The sequence below is a fragment of the Canis lupus genome, chromosome 1, assembly GCF_048164855.1.
Source record: "Canis lupus baileyi chromosome 1, mCanLup2.hap1, whole genome shotgun sequence".
Classification (NCBI taxonomy): Eukaryota; Metazoa; Chordata; class Mammalia; order Carnivora; family Canidae; genus Canis; species Canis lupus.
In genome coordinates, this window is record NC_132838.1 from 112,379,781 (window position 1) to 112,393,366 (window position 13,586).

At 41.1% G+C, this 13,586-nt stretch overlaps 1 long non-coding RNA gene across 16 annotated transcripts in view; it reads right to left on the minus strand.

The window, feature by feature from the left end:
- Positions 1 to 13,586, minus strand: part of LOC140604607 (uncharacterized) — a 110,713-nt gene that overhangs the window by 21,235 nt on the left and 75,892 nt on the right. For 9 of the 16 annotated variants that reach the window (XR_012007432.1, XR_012007446.1, XR_012007449.1 and 6 more), the window contains 2 exons: positions 7,317 to 7,351; positions 2,508 to 5,410 (listed from right to left, as the gene is read on the minus strand). The exons of 4 other annotated variants lie outside the window; for them this stretch is intronic. This is a non-coding gene — a long non-coding RNA (uncharacterized lncRNA). 3 more of the 16 variants (XR_012007428.1, XR_012007429.1, XR_012007441.1) reach the window with 2 other exon arrangements.

The following is a 13,586-nucleotide window of genomic DNA, read 5'->3' on the forward strand; positions in this document are numbered from 1 at the left end:
CTGCCCTCGTGGGGGTTAGATCTCTTCTAAACTGAATACCTTCATTTATTAATCCTACTAAGTATTAGCCTATTCTCTCATTTCCTTCACTTCCAAGCCATAGAAACATGTGTGCTGAGTGCCCCCATCCTCATCACCTGGTTTCTCCTGGCCTCTCTGCAGCGCTGCCTCTGTGCTTGAGACTGCTAGATGCAGCATGAAGTCAGTATCCATCCTCGGCCCAATTCAAAGATATTTTCACCATCCTCACGTTGTTCACTTTTACAACATCTAAAACCATGGACAACTTTTCCTTCTTGGACATTCTCTTCCTTCCACCCATTGACCTATGCATTGCACCCCACATCAGATTTAGTAGTGACACCTGGACTGAATACTTCCTGCACCACTGTCTTCCACAGCTTCAATGACCTCTCTGCAGATGGCTCCTACATCTGTATCTCTAGCCTTACTACTTCCCAGAACTCCTGAGCTCACATCCAAACACCTTCTGAAATTCCTCCTCATTTATATTGCCTCCCACCCTGACCCCACAGGCTCACCCAGCAGTTCATTCATCTCTTTCCACAATACCACTGTTTCATCCATGTTGCTCTTTGGTTTCTGGGATTTGACACATCACAAAACCTGATGGTTCTTTAATACCTCTCATACATTGTTCTGTTCATTCCCATGACGCTAAATAACCCAGGCCCTCAACAACTATTTTGGAAGTACAACCTGACTCCTTGTCTCTGGTCTCTCTACTGCAATCTTCCTTGCTTACTCTTGCCTCACTACCCTCCAAAAAATTGGTTCACTCTCTGCTCAAGAATCTGTACTGGCCTACTCTGGCCATTAGGTAAGCTTAAATTTCCCCCTCTTTACTAATACTTCTTACTTTCTTTATCACAACTCTAATATAACTCCTCCATTCTAATTAAATCTGTCTCCTTACCCGACCCTGCTCCTCTACCCCATATACACATATAATCCTTAGTCCCAGTGATATGCCTGAACACAAATACCAAACAGGGCAAGGTTCACTCTGTAATCTCACAGGAGTTACCCCACACTGGACATCACAACTCCAACGCCAGGGAGGACGGGGACCCTGAGACTCAGGATACAACCTACCTGTGACTGCGATCTTTTTCTGATGACCAATTCATATGTTCGTGAAATGCTTGTTGAGCACCTACTGTGCTACAAGGGTGAATGTCAGACTCCATGAAAGACACAGAAATGAGAAAGGCTAGGAACATAATGCCTAAGAGATAAGACATGAAGAACTATCATAATTTAAAGATCGAAAGGAATAAATGCCACAAGAAAAGACTAAGAAATCCAATGGGAAATGTGGCTGCACATTAGAATGATGGGGAAATTTTTAAAAAATTGACACTTGGGCCCCACCCCTAGAGAACTTCATTGGTTTGGGCTGGAACCCTGGCTCTGGTGAGTGTTGAAAGCTCCCCCAGATCCTGTTAATGTATAAGCAGGATGAAGAAGCTCTGTTATCACAAGTAGGCCTTGAGCCTCGAAGCAGTGGTTTTTAGCTAGGAATATAAATTGGAATTACCTAGGGAACTTTTCCAACATACATATTGAGCCCATGAACAATCCCTGAGAATGCAGCTGGTACAATGTGTCTGCAATGAGACCTGGGCTATTTGGAAAGACTCCCAGGTGATTCTCACATATATTCCGTGTTGGGAAATACTGACCTAAAACATAAAACATAAGTAAGCTGAAAAACTGAGGAGTTGGGAGAATACTCCATGTGATGAGCATAAAATGAATATTCTATTCTGCAAGGCACAGAGAAGTATTCAGAATAAAATGATTGGCAAGTAGCTAAACTTTGAGAGACTGCTGATACCACCTAATGTGAGGATGGGAAACAGCTAATAGTCTTCATATTGTTGGTGGAAATATAAAATGACACAATCACTCTGGAAAAGAGTCTGGCATTTTCTTATAAAGTTAAATATACTTATATAGTCCAGCAATCCCACTTCTGGGTATCTACCTAAGAGAAATGAAAATAGATATCCACACAAAGAGTTATACATGAGTGTTTCCAACAGCATTATTCACAATTGCCAAAAACCACAAATATCCATCAGTATATGAATGGGCAAACAGACTATGGTATATCCATACAAGGGAATACTAATCAGGAATAAAATGGGCACAAACTACTGCTAAAATGAGATACATGAATCTTTTGGAGATAATGTTTTGGACATTATGCTATGAAGAAGCTAGACCCGAAGGAGCACATACCATATGATGCCATTTAAATGAAGCTCAAGAATCGGCAATAATAATTAATGATGTTGGGCAGCCCGAGTGGTTCAGCGGTTTAGTGCTGCTTTCAGCCCAGGGCGTGATCCTGGAGACCTGGGATCGAGTCCCACGTCGGGCTCCCTGCATGGAGCCTGCTTCTCCCTCTGCCTGTGTCTCTGCCTCTCTCTCTCTGTGTCTCTCATGAAGATATAAATAAAATCTTTAAAAACAACAACAACAACAATAATAATAATAATAATTAATGATGTTAGGATTCACCATAGGGGGTGGAATGGACTGCAAAGGTGTACAAGGGAGCTTTGTGGGCCATTTTCGACATCTCAATTCAGGTGGTGATTATATGGATGTATACATTTACTAAAAATCAAATGGTACACTTAAGATCTGTATGCATTCCCTTTAAAAAAAATGTTTTATTTATTTGAGAGAGAAAGAGCACAAACACAAGTGGGGGAGGGGAGCAGAGGGAAAAGTAGACTCCCTGCAGAGCATGGAGCTTGGTTCAGAGCTGGATCCCAGGACCCCAGGATCACAACCTGAGCAGAAGACAACAGACAGCTAGCCAACTAAGTCACCCAGGCACCCCAGATCTATATGCATTTCAGTGTATTTCAATTTTATCTCAATTCTTAAAAATAAAGTGAAGGAGCATCCGATTCAATCTATCAGGTACAAAATCTACCACCAACAATGTGAACTCTGTTCATGCTCTCAAGGAGCTCCTCCAGGGTCCTTGTTTTAAAGAAAGAACAAAAAAGCCAAATGTAGTCAGTCCAAACTCAAAATGAAATAACAAGAGACTAAGGACAAAAAACAGAGACAAGAAAACCTGGCCTATTTCCTTCTAGCACATAAATATCTGAGTCACAAACACACTCACTGTCATCAAAACTTTAGTAATGTTCACAAGCACTGACAGTAGCCAGCACCTAAGTCAATCCCTAACTAAAGTACCACAAACCAAAAGCCATCCCAAGAAACCAAACAAATATGACAGTAAGGCTACACTCATTCAACTAGGCCATTTTAGAGATTTCTAATGAGTCATTTACTAAACATTTACTGAGGATTTCTATAAGTCAAGCACTAAGCCAGGTGCTGATGAGAACATGAAGATTAAAAAAATAAAGCTGTTAAAGAGTGCCGGGGTGGCTCAATCGGTTAAGCCTCTGTCTTCACTCAGTTCATGATCCTGGAGTCCTGGGATGCAGCTGCATCAGGCCCACTGCTCAGCAGGGAGCCTGCTTCTCCCTCTCCCTCTGCAGCTCCCACTGCTTGTGCTCACTCTCTCTCTGTCAAATAAATAAATAAAAATTCTTTAAAATAAATAAATAAAGCCCTTGAATTTTTATTCAAACAACTCTGCTTTTTGAAAAAAAGGGGGGGGGGAGGTAAGCAAAGAAAGAAATAAAGGAACAAAAAGGTGGGAAAGAAAGAGAAGGGAAGGGAGGGGGAAATCATGAGATAACTGAAGACATTAAAGCAGTTAATGTCAAAAAAAAAAAAGCAGTTAATGTTTTATAATATTGAGAAATATTTTTAGTGCGATGATGGTATTGTTATGTTTTTTGTAAAGATACCTTGTATTTAAGTAATACAATTGAAATCTTAAATTATTTAATGTCTTGGGTGTCTGGTTGGCTCAGTGGTTGAGCGTCTGCCTTCGGCTCAGGGCATGATCCCAGGGTCCTGGGATCAAGTTCCACATCAGGCTTCCCTCACGAAACCCGCTTCTCCCTCTGCTTATGTCTCTGCCTCTCTTTCTGTGTTGCTCATGAATAAATAAATAAAATCTTAAAAAAAAAAAAAAAGAAATTATCTGATTCTGAAATTTACTTCAAAATAATCCAGGTTTGAAGTGCCTGAGTGGCTTAACCAGTGAAGTGTCTGCCTTTGGCTTGGGTCACAGTCTTGGGGTCCTAGGATCAAGCCCCACGTTGGGCTCTCTGCTCAGCAGGGAGTCTGCTTCTTCTCTCATTCTCCCACAGTTCTCTCTCTCTCTCTCTCTCTCAAATAAATAAATAAATAAAATTTTTAAAAAATAATCCAGGTTTGAGAAGGAGAATATATGAAACAATACCGGCCACAAAATAATTGCTGAAGCTGCGTGATGAGCACATGTAGAATCATTTTATTATTAGCTTAACTTTTATAACTGTTTGAGATTTTCCAGAAAAAAAAAAAAAAGCCCCTGCTCTCCAGAAGCTTAGAACACACAAGGAATCAGATCTTCCGACAAATACACTACTATGTAGTTTACAAAATTTGATAAAGTGCTAGTCAAGCTCCAAGGACAGTGACTGCCCCTAGGATAAGCAAGAGAAGTCAGAGAAGATGTTAAAGGAGAGTCTTCCTGTGGATGGAACTGGAGGGTATTATGCTGAGTGAAATAAGTCAATTGGAGAAGGACAAACATTATATGGTCTCATTCATTTGGGGAATATAAATAATAGTGAAAGGGAATAGAGGGGAAGGGAGAAGAAATGGGTAGGAAATATCAGAAAGGGAGACAGAACATGGAAGACTCCTAACTCTGGGAAACGAACTAGGGGTGGTGGAATGGGAGGATGGCAGGGTGTGGGGGTGACTGGGTGGCGGGCACTGAGGGGGGCACTTGACGGGATGAGCACTGGGTGTTATTCTTTCTGTTGGCAAATTGAACACCAATAAAAAATAAATTTATTATTTAAAAAAAAGGGGGGGAGTCTTCCCCTTGACCAGAGTCAAAAACGTATTATAGGCAAAAGGGCAAACAAATGGTACAAAAGCACGCAGATGTGAAGCAGCAGAGTTCCCGCATATGCTTTGGATGACTTACCAGAGATCACGTTATTTAGGAGCACATATTCTGGAGCCGGACTACCTGCTTTGGAGGTCCTGCTATTAAGGTAACTACTCCGAGACTTGAGGCAAGTTACTTCACAGGACTATTGTCAGAAGTCAATGAGTGGGCAGCTCCGGTGGTGCAGCGGTTTAGCACCGCCTGGAGCCCGGGGTGTGATCCTGGGGACCCCAGATCGAGTCCCACATGGGGCTCCCTGCGTGGAGCCTGCTTCTCCCTCTGCCTGTGTCTCTGCCTCTCTCTCAATCTGTGTGTCTCTCATGAATAAATAAAAATCTTAAAAAAAAAAAAAGTCAATGAGTTAATACATGGGTAAAATGCTTAGAAGACAGTAGACAAACAATAAATGTTAGCTACAGGATATAAAATTAATATATAGAAATATGTTGCAAAAAAAAAGAAGGAAAGAAATCTGTGCATTTCTAATGAATAATAATACCAGCAAGAGAAATTAAGAAAATAATAATCCCATTTACAATTGCATCAAAAGGAATAAAATACCTAGGAATGAATTTAACCAAGGAGGTGAAAGACCTATATTCTGAAAACTGTAGACATTGATGAAAGACACTGAAGATAAATGGAATAGGTGGAAAGATATATATACCATGCTCATGAATTGGAAGAATTAATATTGTTAAAATGTCCATACTACTCAAAGCAATCTACAGGTTCAATGCAATCCCTATCAAAATACCAATAGTATTTTTCACCATGCTAGAATAAATGTGTACAGAACCACAAAATACCCCACATAGCCAAAGCAATCTCAAGAAAAAACAAAGCTGGAAGTATCATAATCCCAGAGTTCAAACAATACTACAAAGCCAGAGTAATCAAAAAACACGGTACTTGCACAAAAACAGACACATAGATCAATGGGACATAACAGAAAACCAAGAAATAAACCCAAGCTTATAAGGTCAATTACATACAAAAGAGGCAAAAATATGCAATGGGGAAAAGGACAATGTCTTCAATAAATGGTGCTGGAAAAAACTGGACAGCTACATGCAAAAGAATAAAACTGGACCACTTTATTACACAAAAATAAATTCAAAAGAGATTAAAGACCTAAACTTGAGACACCTGGGTGGCTCAGGGGTTGAGCATCTGTCTTCAACTCAGGGTGTGATCCCGGGGTCTGGAATCGAGTCCCACTTCAGGCTCCCTGCGAGGAGTCCACTTCTCCCTCTGCCTCTCTCTCTCTCCCTCTCTCTCTGTGTCTCTCATGAATAAATAAATAATTTTTTAAAAACAAAAAAAAGTCCTAAGCTTAAGACCTAAAACCATAAAACTCCTAAAAAAATATATAGATACTAATCTGTTGGATATCAGCCTTTAGCAATATTCTTCTGGATCTGTCTCCTTAGGCAAGGGGAACAAAACAAAAAATAAACTATTTTGCACAGCAAAGGAAAACCATCAACAAAATGAAAAAGCACTGTACTGAATGGGAGAAGATATTTGCAAATGACATATCTGATAAGAGGGTTAATATCCAAAATATATAAAGAATTCATAAACTCAATACCAAAAAAAAACCCAATTAAAAAATGGGCAGAGCCTGGCCAGCTCAGTCAATGGAGCATGCGACTCTTGATCTCAGGGTCCTGAGTTCAAGCCCACAGGGTGTAGAATTTACTTATTAAAAGAAAATTAAGGCAGCCCTGGTGTCACAGCGGTTTAGCACCACCTGCAGCCCAGGGTGTGATCCTGGAGACCCGGGATCGAGTCCCATATCGGGTTCCCTGCATGGAGCCTGCTTCTCCCTCTGCCTGTATCTCTGCCTCTCTCTCTGTGTGTCTCTCATGAATAAATAAATAAAAATCTTTAAAATAAAATAAAAAAGAAAAGAAAAGAAAATTAAAAATAAACTTTAAAAAAAATGGGCAGAGGATCTGAATAAGTACTTCCCAAAGACAACATATACAGATGGCCAAGAGTTACAGGAAAAGATGTTCAGCATCACTAATCATCAGAAAAATGCAAATCAAAACCACAATGAGATATCACCTCATACCAGTCAGAATGGCTAGTATCAAAATGACAAGAAATAACAAGTACTGGCAAGGATATGGAAAAAAGGGAACCCTTGTGCACTGTTGATGGGAATGTAAATTGGTTCAGCCACTATGGAAAACAGTATGGACGTTGCTCAAAAAATTAAAAACAGAAATACCATATGATCCAGCAGTTCCACTTCTAGGTATTTACCTGCGGAAAACAAAACACTAATTCAAAAAGATAAATGCACCCCTACATTTATTGCAGCATTATTTACAATAGACAAGATGTGAAAGCAACCTAAGTGTCAACTGATAAATGAATAGATTTAAAAAATATGGTATACACACACACACACACACACACACACACACACACACACTGGGATATTACTCAGCCATAAAAAAGAATGTAATCATACCAGCATGGATGGACTTAGATGGTATTATGCTAAGTGAAAAAGAAAGAAAACAAATACCATATGATTTCACCTATATGTGGAATCTAAACAAACAAAACAGAAATAAACTCATAAATACAGAGAACAAGTTGGTAGTTGCCATAGGGGAGGTGTGTGAGGGGGGATGGGTGAAAGAGGTGAAGGGATTAACAAGTACAAACTTCCCAGGACCCCTTGTGGCTCAGTTGGTTAAGCAGCTGGCTCCTGGTTTCAGCTCAGGTCATAATCTCCTGGTCATGATCTCCCAATCCTGAGGTGAGCCCCATATCGGGCTCCATGGTGAGCCTGCTTAAGATTCTCTCTCTCCTCTCCCTCTAACCCTTTTCCCACTTCCCACTACCACACCCCACCCGACTCCCACATGCACGTGCTCTCTAAAAAAAAAAAAGTAAGTATAAACTCCCAGTTATAAAATAAAGTCATGGGCATGAAAAGCACAGCATAGGGAATACAGTCAATAATACTGTAATAACTTTGAATGGTGACAGATGGTAACTACACTTGTAGTATGCATTTCATTATGTATATAATTGTTGAATCACCACATTGTACACCTGAAACTAATATAATATTGTATATCAACTATACTTCAATTTAAAGATTTTATTTATTTATTTGAGAGAGAATATGTGAGCACAAGCAGAGGGGAGAGTCAGAGGGAGAGGGAGAAGCAGGCTCCCCACTGAGCAGGGAATCTAACACAGGGCTCAATCCCAGGACCCTAGGATCATGACCTCAGCTGAAGGCAGATGCTTAACCGACTGAGCCACCCAGGCACTCCAACTAGACTTCAATTTAAAGAATGTGTTAACTGCTGGTAATGGTAGCAGTAGCTCAGCCCACAATACCAAACATTTTGAAACTCTCATCTAATTTGGATTGTTGGAAAAAAAAAAAAAAAAAATAATTTGGATTGTTGGGGTTTTTTTAAGATTTATTTAGTTAGTTAGTTGGTTAAGAGAGAGAGAGGGAGACCTGGGGGAGGGGCAGAGGGAGATAGAGAATTCCTGCTGAGTGCAGAGCCCAACCCAAGGCTCCATCCCAGGACCCCAAGATCATGACTCGGGCTGAAATCAAGAGTTGGTCATTTAACTGACTGAGCCACCCAGGCACCCCTAAATCTCATCTAATTTGTACTTGTTATTTATCCTCTTTTTGTTAAACTGTATACTTGTAAAGTAGGGACTATCTATATCTTATTTATCTCTATATCCCCACAACCTACCCTAAGGCCATATCCACAATAGCCACTAATCAAGCAACTCTTCTTTCAGGCACTAAGGAAGGGACCACCCAAAGCCTTCACCTAGCCCCCTTTATTGCTCTGGATTATACCCTTAATTCCTACAATTCTTTGGCTTCCTTTAGCTCCTTTCTTTGTTTCCACCTCCTCCCTTACTCTCCTCCAGAGATGTTCATTCACTAATGGTGCTCTCTGGTATCTTCCCTGGCAGATGTTCCAATGCCTCCTTTTTTTCTCTCCCCACAGCTGTATTATCTAAATAGCCTGTGCATCATTTATTCTGCAATTCATTAGGATGAAGGGAGGCTGAATTTCTTGATCATTGGTCTCATACCTATTTGTGAGAAGTAGAATCTTCTAGAAAAGAGAAAAGCAGGTAAGACGGTAACATTAAAGCCTTCAAATATAGCTCCATCATTAAGAAAATCCTGTAGATACATTTGTTCAATCAGCTAACATCTCACTGGGGTTTTGAGAGGGTCAGAAACTGCTGGGGAGTAAAGGGAAACGTGAAGGGCAGGAAGTTCAGCTATATGTTCATTTTTGTTTTGCAAATTTCAGGGTTCCCCACTGCCAATAAACATCTTCATTTTTCCCTGTAGCAGAGACTCAAAGAGAAAGAGAATATGAATATCCAGAGCTTAAGAACTAAAAAGATACAAGACTATTGATAGCTACAGACTCTACAGATGAAGCAGGAAGAGGGTCAGATGCAGGCTTCCCTCAAATCACAGCTCTGTACAAAGTGCACTCTGCCCTGGGCAGTGTCTCCCCAACAGTGGGAAATGCTGGTAGAACATTAACTACCAGGACCAGAAGGAAACGGAGCCCTCTGAAGTACCTCTCCTTACTCATTCTCCCCGGGCTTCCACTGGCATAACAATTCAAGGCCAGATTTCCAGCCCCAGTATTTAGTGGGGTTTTTTATTTTGGGGGGTTTATTTCCTGTAAAAAAAGGCTGAGGAGGGGATCACAAAGCAGAAAATGGGACACTGGAGAAAGTCCCATTAAAAAGAGCACTTGAAAAAATTTTAAATTAGGGATCCCTGGGTGACGCAGCAGTTTGGCGCCTGCCTTTGGCCCAGGGCGCGATCCTGGAGACCCAGGATCGAATCCCACATCGGGCTCCCGGTGCATGGAGCCTGCTTCTCCCTCTGCCTGTGTCTCTGCCTCTCTCTCTCTCTCTCTGTGTGTGACTATCATAAATAAATTAAAAATGTGTGACTATCATAAATAAATAAAAATTTATTTTAAAAAAATTTTTAATTAAATTTAAAAATAAAAAAATAAAAATAAAAATAAAATAAAATAAAAAGAGCAGCTTAGGGCAGCCCGGGTGGCTCAGCGGTTTAGCGCTGCCTTCAGCCCAGGGCCTGATCCTGGAGACCCAGGATCAAATTCCATGTCAGGCTCCTTGCATGGAGCTTCCTTCTCCGTCTGCCTGTGTCTCTGCCTCTCTCTCTCTCTCTCTCTCTCTCTCTCTCCCCCTCATGAACAAATAAATAAAATCTTAAAAAAAAAAAAAGAGCAGCTTAGACATGAGAAAATGCTCCACATCACTTGCCCTCAGGGAAATACAAATCAAAACCACAATGAGATACCACCTCACACCAGTAAGAATGATAAAAATTAACAAGATAGGAAACAACAAATGTTGGAGAGGATGTGGAGAAAGGGGAGCCCTCTTGCACTGTTGGTGGGAATGTGAACTGGTACAGCCACTCTGGAAAACTGTGTGGAGGTTCCTCAAAGAGTTAAAAATAGAACTGCCCTATGACCCAGCAATTGCGCTGCTGGGGATTTACCCCAAAGATACAGATGCAGTGAAATGCCAGAACACCTGCGCCCCAATGTTTATAACTGCAATGTCCACAATAGCCAAACTGTGGAAGAGGCCTCGGTGTCCATCAAAAGATGAATGGATAAAGAAGCTGTGGTCTATGTATACAATGGAGTATTACTCAGCCATTAGAAACGACAAATACCCATCATTGGCTTCAACGTGGATGGAACTGGAGGGTATTATGCTGAGTGAAGTAAGTCAATCGGAGAAGGACAAACATATGGTCTCATTCATTTGGGGAATATAAAAAATAGTGAAAGGGAATAAAGGGGAAAGGAGAGAAAATACTGGGAAATATCAGTGAGGATGACAGAACATGAGAGACTCCTAACTCTGGGAAACCATCAAAGGGTAGTAGAAAAGGAGGTGGGCGGGGGGTTGGGGTAACTGGGTGATGGGCACTGAGGGGGGCACTTGATGGGATGAGCACTGGGTGTTATGCTATATGTTGGCAAATTGAACTCCAATAAAAGAATTTTTTAAATAAAAAAATAAAATTAAAAAAAATTTAAGTTTACAAAAAAAAAGAGCAGCTTTTATATACAAAAAATATATATATATCCAAAATAACAACAACAAAAAAAAGGGCAGCTTAGGGGTGCCTGGGTAGCTTATTGATTGAGCATCTGCCTTCGGCTCAGGGCATGATCCCGGGATTGCCGGGATCTGGGATTGAGTCCCGCATTGGGCTACTTGCGGGGAGCCTGCTTCTCCCTCTGCCTATGTCTCTGTCACTCTCTCTGTGTGTCTCTCATGAATAAATAAATAAAATCTTTAAAACTAATAATAGGGGAGCCCTGGTGGCACAGCCGTTTAGCGCCGCCTGCAGCCCAGGATGTGATCCTGGAGACCTGGGATCAAGGCCCACATTGGGCTCCCTGAATGGAGCCTATTTCTCCCTCTGCCTGTGTCTCTGCCTCTCTCTCTCTCTGTGTCTCTCATGAATAAATAAATAAAATCTTTTTAAAAAAACAAAAAAGAAAAGCTTTTAAAAATAAATAAATAAATAATAAATAAATAAATAAATACATACATACATACATACATACATACATACATAAATAAATAAATAAAAAGAGCAGCTTAGAAGTACCTGGGTGTCGCAGTGGCTGAGCGTCTGCCTTGGCTCAGGTTGTGATCCCAGGGTTCTGGGATGGAGTCCCACTTTGGGCTCCCCAAAGGGAGCCTGCTTCTCCCTCTGCTTATGTCTCTGCCTCTCTCTCTGTGTCTCTCATGAATAAATAAATAAAACCTTTAAAAAAAGGGACACCTAGGTGGCTTAGCAGTTGAGTGTCTGCTTTTGGTTCTGGGCGTGATCCCGGAGTTCTGGGATCGAGTCCCATGTTGGACTTTCTGCATGGAGCCTACTTCTCCCTCTGCCTAGGTCTCTGTCTCTCTGTCTCTCTCTCTCTCTCTCTGTGTGTGTCTCTCTCTGTGTCTCTCATGAATGAATGAATGAATGAATGAATGAATGAATGAATAAATAAATAAATAAATAAATAAATAAATAAAACCTTGAAAAAAAAATGAAGCAGCTTAGGGACTCCTTGATGGCTCAATCAGTTAAGCCTCTGACTCTTGGTTTCAGCTCAGGTCATGATCTCAGAGTGGTGAGACTGAGCCCTGCATTAGTCTCCATGCTCAGCAGGGAGTCTGCTGGAGATTCTCTCTCCCTCTCCCTCTGCCCCTCCCCCCTGCTCACTCACTCTTTCTAATAAATAAATAAATCTTTAAAAAAAAAAAGAGCAGCTTAAGCATGCTTTGTTTAAAGGTCAAAGTCTTGTGCAGTGTGCCACTCTCTCTTTAAAGCCTCTCTGTGTCAATGAGCCTTGCCCTATCTGACCCCAGAACTCCTCTTATCTGGAGACTAGAGCAAGGGAGGAAAAGGGGAACTGGGAATAGGAAGACAAATAAATTAAAGCAGAGTGGGAGGCCCCCTGTAATACTAGGTGTGATTACTAAGGAAGTGAAACTGGTCTTATGTAGGGCTCAGACTAGTTTTGAAACTCTACATGATAAATACCAAACTGTTTTGAGTAACAACTCAAAGTTAGAATAAATGTATAGCCACCCAGGACAACTACTTTTTTTTCTTTCCAGGACAACTACTTTTAAAGTGCCAGTATTTATTGGATATGTTATCCAAACTCATGTGAGTCTCATAATTTTCTTGTCTTAACTTAAATAGGACCAAGGAACAATTTGATACTACCAGGAGGTTGAGGAGAAAGGAAAGAGCAGGGAAGACAGGAGTGTATATGGTAGCAGAGATGATGGCCATGTAAAGAGAAGAGCCAAAGAGAGGTGTAATAAAAAAGAAACAAAACATTCCTATTGTAAATACAAAGAGGGAAACATGATTTAATTGTGGCTAAAATCAGGGCACCTGGGTGGCTCAGTGGTTGAGTGTCTGCCTTTGGCTCAGGGTGTGATCCTGGGGTCGTGGGATTGAGTCTCACATCAGGCTCCCCAGAGGGAGCCTGCTTCTCCCTCTCCCCATGTCTCTGCCTCTCTAAAATGGGCCTTTCAAAACCCTAAGTATTTGCTAACTTATAAAGATCCAGTGGAGATGCAAACAGTTGCCCTTTCCTCTCCCTCTCTTTTTGTGCCAGCAGCAGAGTCTCCACCCCAGTTTCTCTCTGTGGGAGTGCTCACTTGTTATTGTTCTTAGAGAAGCTGTGGTTTCAGAAATGGAAAAGGGAAGAATCTGCCTAAGCAGCAAGTGCAAAAGAGGTCCTGACCCTAGGACTGACGGTCAGGAAGGCTGTCCTGCCTGCCCCCCGGGGCAGTTACTCAAAAGTATCATCTCCACACTGCCTAAAAATTTCACCCCACTTTATTAAATTACTTGATATCTCACCCAGTTGATTTAGCAAATGATTATGAGATTAGAGGGCTT